The sequence below is a fragment of the Gopherus evgoodei genome, chromosome 6, assembly GCF_007399415.2.
Source record: "Gopherus evgoodei ecotype Sinaloan lineage chromosome 6, rGopEvg1_v1.p, whole genome shotgun sequence".
NCBI classification, from domain to species: Eukaryota; Metazoa; Chordata; order Testudines; family Testudinidae; genus Gopherus; species Gopherus evgoodei.
Genome location: NC_044327.1, coordinates 80,487,062 through 80,493,061, shown reverse-complemented (window position 1 = coordinate 80,493,061; position 6,000 = coordinate 80,487,062).

Genomic DNA, 6,000 nt, shown 5'->3' with positions numbered 1-6,000 from the left:
ATTCCTATCTAAAACAGACTCCCACGAGAAATGCAGAACTGGAATTAATTTGCAAATTGGACACCATTAAATTAGGCTTGAATAAAGATTGGGAGTGGATGGGTCATTACATAAAGTAAAAACTATTTCCCCATGCTAATTTTCCCTTACTGTTACTCGCACCTTGTCAACTGTTTGAATGGGCCATCCTGATTATCACTACAAAAGTTTTTTTTCTCCTGCTGATAATAGCCCACCTTAATTGATTAGTCTCGTTAGAGTTGGTATGGCAACACTCATTTTTTCATGTTCTCCCTGTATATGTGTATATATATATATATATATAATCTTCCTACTGTATTTTCCACTACATGCATCCAATGAAGTGGGTTTTAGACCATGAAAGCTTATGCTCAAATAAATTTGTTAGTCTCTAAAGGTGCCACAAGTACTCCTGTTCTGTTTACTGATACAGACTAACAAGGCTACCACTCTGACTCCTATCTAGATTTACCAAGTTTACTCGAGAAATCCTAGACACAGATGCCCCAAAATTAGATGAGTCATTGCCTTTGTCTAAAGGGTTCTTATGGAGCTTTTCATTATTCTTAGTATAAGGAAACTAGAGTTCTTGCAGGCTAGAGACCCCTAAGCAATCGACACCCAGGTACAAGGACTGACAAATGGTGCTAATGTGTTTAATGCCATATACTGTGGAGGTGGTCAGACTAAATGATCATAGTTTTCCCTTCTGACCTTAAAATCTATGGTGATAGGTGCCTTAAATACAGAGATATTGAACGAACTGGGAGGAGCAAGATCAGAATAAATGATCAGTCTGATGACGACCAATTTAATTTTATGACAGAGAATGTGAAAGCTGATTCCTTGTTGAGGAGCAAAAGTCCATAGAGACAAACTACGCTGATTCTAGAGATATTCTCTTTACCTATTGTGGCACACCATAGATGAATCTAAAAATCTCAAAATTCTTGAAATTCCCATGAAAGAAAGCAGTGGGGAGGGATGATTTCTAGATCCTCTGGACAAGTCTATAGTTTCTGTAACTGTTAACTATGTTTATGGTACTTCAAGAAGTGTTGGAAAAAATAATGAACAGGCCAGACAGATACTTGCTGATTCTTCCCCACTACTGAAGACAATCATTCACTCAACATTGCAATTCCTGATAGATTTACTCATAAACCTGGGAAAGCTGAGCAAAGTCACCCACTGGAGATGGGAACAGAAGACTTGTTCTGCTGTGAAAAGCATAGCAGCTGTAATGGAAGCCTTCCAAAGAGGATACTTTGGTGGATCATGATGTACTGATCTACGATGTCAAGGAAGAACTTGTTCACAAAGTGCTGGAATGTTGCAAGGGCATTTCTGAGGCCAAACAGGTATTCATAGAGGCTGAATTAGAAAAGCTGTCCTCCGTCATCCCCAGCATGGATCTGAAGCACGTTGTAAGCCCCTTACAGGTTGAGTTTAGTGAATAACTGGCCTGATTGCACTTGATCCAGTAATTCCAGGATAAGTGGAAAGTGCATTGATTCCTGATGGTAATCTGACTGAGGGCTTGGTAATCCATGCATAGGGGCAGGCTTTCTTTTTAACTACAAAAAAAGGGACCCCAGCAAGGAGAGAGAGATGACCATATGAAACCCTTGGATAGATTCTCTGAGAGATAGGAATGCAGGGCAGCTGACATCAAGTAAATGTAGCCAAATGACACCTTGGTCTCTGGTTGCAGCTCAATCAGGCAGTCATAGTCCCATGGTGGTGGTAGGCTATCAGTATTCTTCTTCGTGAAGACATAATGGTAGTTGTTGTACTGTGGCAGTGGTGTTGAAATCAACTCTGGTGGTGGTCCCCACTGACCCCCAGTGATAGGTGTGAGCTATTTATAGTTTCCACTACATCAGGGACAGTCTTTGGTTGTACCAGAATACCCAAGCCTTGGGCCATATTGGCATCTATGAAGTTGTCTGTTGCTTTTGAAAACACCAGTGCCCACTGTAGGAGAATTCAGTAGTGCTCCTCTGAAACATGGTGGCAGACTCAGACTTCAGTTGCTGGAAGCACTCACTGTGCCTGGGGCATGCCTCAGTAAGGAGTGGGGAGGGGCATTATCTCAGGGTTTGCCCAGGGCAACCCCCTCTATCATGGTCAGTTATCTTGCTTGAAGGTAATGTGATAAGAATCTTATCTTGAACTGAGGAAGACGCAGAGGGAGATAAAGGGAAAAGAAAGAGGGAAAGAGATAGTGAAAACACGATGGGCATGGAGAGTAAGGTTGGGTATTTGAAGGGTTGTGGTGATAGAAGAGAGGTGAGATGATGGGGACTAACAACTAATGGGAAAACAGCAAGACCAAGTTTCAGAGCTGATGACTGATCTGAAGCTTCTCTTGCCTGACGTGGTTGCTATTCTCCATGAGTGGTAAGGAGAGGCTGCTGGGCTCAGTGCCCTGGCTAGATCCTTCTGGGTCTGCAGTGACGCCTACAAAAAACTTGACACTAGTTAAGCAGCTGGTGTGCTGTGACCACTGCCTGGGTTTCCTTGTGTCCCCAGTCTGTCTGTCTCTACTCTCCCGTAGTCTTTCATCTTATACTTAGATTGTAAGCTTTTTGGGCCAGGGACTTCCTGTCTTCTGTGTTTGTACAACACCTAGCACAATGGGATCCTAATCTGTGACTGGGGCTTCTAGGCACTGAAGTAATGCAAATCAATAATAAATAAATAAATAATAATTAATAATATAATCTGGGTCTATTGGAGCAGGGAGGCTGGAAGGCCCAAATTTACCCCTGTTCCCTCAGCTGTAGCTGCTAGCTGTTGCTGACTTTTTGAGGAAGAAATACCAAAGGTCTGGTATGACCCCTACAAGCTCCTCCCAGCTGTTATGGCTGTTCTCCAGCTGGGCTCCAGGCAACATCTTTGGGGCTGGTGGATTGAGTGCAGTCGATGAGGGAAGTCTCTATCTTCTCCAAAACAGCCATCATCAGCTGTAGCTGAGAGAACATGGGCTGAGTCAGGACCTCCCAGCATCCCACCCCATGCAGGTCTGAGGAACTTGCTTGGGGCCCTGGAATTTTATGTGCATATTAGTCTTGTGCGTTGAGCATATACAAAGGTAAGTATCTCCTGTTTGATATTGGACATGTTTACATATACATATAAAAAAGAATATATATTACCCAATCTTGTTCCCTCTTGGGAACATTCAAAAATGTCCCCTTTTTGTGTGTTTGTGTGGAATTAGTGCAGAATCAGTTTTGTGGGGAGGGTAAAGCCCAGTTTATAGGGGATCACAGGGATAAATGTTTTAGTGCAAAGATTTCTTCCTCGCCAGCTAGCAGACTCTTAGGATCGTATCCTGTGAAGCTATACTCAAATTAATAGTCTCATTAACTCTGAAGGTTGGGTTCTTATTTCCTGATGCAAAGTGCTGAGCAACCTTAGCTCCCAGTGAAGTGAATGGGAGTTGAGGTTGCACAGCACCTTACAGGACTGAGCCCATAAAGGTGAAGATGAATACTCAGCTGTATGGACATGATTCTTTACTCCCTTCGGGTAAACAGAACTAAAATACTAGCTCTTCAGAATAAAAGGGAATCCATTTTTGATGTGGCTGCTTCTGCTGCTGCTCTTTTTAAGGCACTGTGTCTTCCAGTGAAGGCAGAGAAAGGAAGAAAATTTATGCTGCCTCCAATTCTGTGGCCTCTGCAAAATTAGTTGAAACACTTGCCTGAGCTTCAGTGCCTCTTGCTGTTGCTGATTCATTTGGCAATGCCATTTCTCCTTTGAACCTTTTGATTTTCCGTAGTTCAATAAAGGAAGATGATATGATGCCCTCTATTTTTTGCTGCTTCTCAAAAGATTTTAACTAAGTTTTTTCTCTTCTCCTGAGTGATATATGTCCGCATGAGTCATGCTACTAATCATGTGGTTAATCAAGTGTCACTGTAAGTATAATTCAACCTTTGACTTTTTCTTCTTTGCAGTATGATGCCACCTTAAAGGATGACATTCTGAGGAAGAGTGTACAGTTCAAATAAACAGTGAAAGCAGTCACATGCATGTTCAGCTGAAGAATGAGGCCAGATCCAGGCTGCAGTAGCGGTATTGCCAATCCCAAATGTTCAAAAATCATGAGTAAGCATACAATTACTCATCAATGGCCACCACTGTTACCAAACCTATGAGTATTCCTAGTTATTTCAGCTCAACTGTGAAAGCTCACCACTATCAAAGAACCGTGAACTTTGCTATTTATCTAGATCCTGTTGTCATGTATTAACAGTTTGTTAATTCACTTTGACTAACTGCTGCACATTAACAATTCATTGGTTGGCTTTAATCTGCTCCAGTTTCAAAGAAGACTAAATCAAAGCAAACTAAAAAACTGTCAATGTGCCACAATAGGGTCTCTTGCTGTAAAACTAGTACTGCAAAGTCTAGGCAGAAGGAAAGGCTATAGGCTGCTTCTCCCTCCATATATATGTTTGTTCTTCACTGGATCTTGACAGCTTCCAGAAACCACTGGCCGTGCACCTTGCCCACTCCCGTCTCACCCCTTTCCCCTTCAATCCCTGCTGCATTCTGACCCTTCCATGGAACTTTTCTGGCTCTCAGGATTTCTAGAGCTGGTTAAAATTTGGAATTTCCACTTCATGGAAATTCCACCATTTTGAAATGTCCTTAAGTCTCAAATCAGGCTGAAAAATTGAAATTTCAAAATTTTCCACAAAATGAAAATTTTAAACAGTTGAATTTCAGAAATATCAAAGTATTTCATTTCAGGAAGGTCAAAACACTTTTATTTGACTTATCTAATCTGCTCTGTCCTATAATTATTATATAATAATAGTCAAAATGACAAAGTCAAAATGAAGTGCTTCCACCTTATCAAAATGAGACATTTTGATAAATTTTCATTGAAAATTTCAATAAAATCAATATAGTCCCACGAAACATTTTGATTTCTTCAAATCAGCATTTTTTGGCATCAAACTGTTCCATCAATAAATTTTCAACTGGCTCTAATGCCACTAGTTTCACAGCAAAAATTTGTCTTTGCAGAGGTGAATGAGACTGAACCAGTAAAAAGAATACTTTTGCCATTTTATCAAGCAGCGTTTTTAAAAAAAATGATAAAAATTATTTTTGCAAGCTGAGTCATGATAGCAAGATAGCATGATAACAAAGGCTGATCAGCACGGACAGAATTTCTTGCTACACTATGTTTAAAACTGCTTTCTTAATAATCTTTTTCTTTATATTGCTATTTACTGTTTATATAGTAGAAGTACCCAGGGGCCTTATTTAGGACTAGGGGGCCTTGGCTGTAGACACTATATAAACACATGGTCCTTGCTACAATGGAGTTACTTCTTATTTGCGAGTCGTGCAACACCAGAATAAGGCTCATGTTTTTTGACTCCACCTAACAAGTCAGATTCATTTGAATTCTATGGCCAAAATTTTCAAACCTGGGTAGCTAAACTTTAACAGGACTATGAGTACTCAGCAGCCCTGCAAATCTGTCCTCTTATTAGATGCTTATATGTAGATTTAGATGTCTTGCTTTAAGCATCCTAAAGCCTGATCCTGCAAGTTATTCTGGGCAAGCATAGAAGTTCTGCAAAGACACACGCCTCTACCCAAGCAAAATAATTTGAAAGAATAGGACCCAGGTTGGTAAATTGTGGCATATGCTCTTTTTTTCCTTTTAAAAGACACCCTTTGTATGTTTAATACTCTCTGCTCTTTCTCTTAGTTTTTCTTAAGCAAAGTGAGAAAAAAATTACATTCAAATACAAATTTCAAACTCACAAAGTTCAAAATTAAGGATAATAAATTCACTCATCACTAAGAAAGATGCTGAAGAACTTACAATTTTATGATTGAGTTCTGAGATATGGTAATTATACTTAGCCTGAATTTTCTCAGAGATGCTGAACACATATCTGCAGATGTCAGTGGGAATTGCCATTGCTTAGCACATCTGCAAAC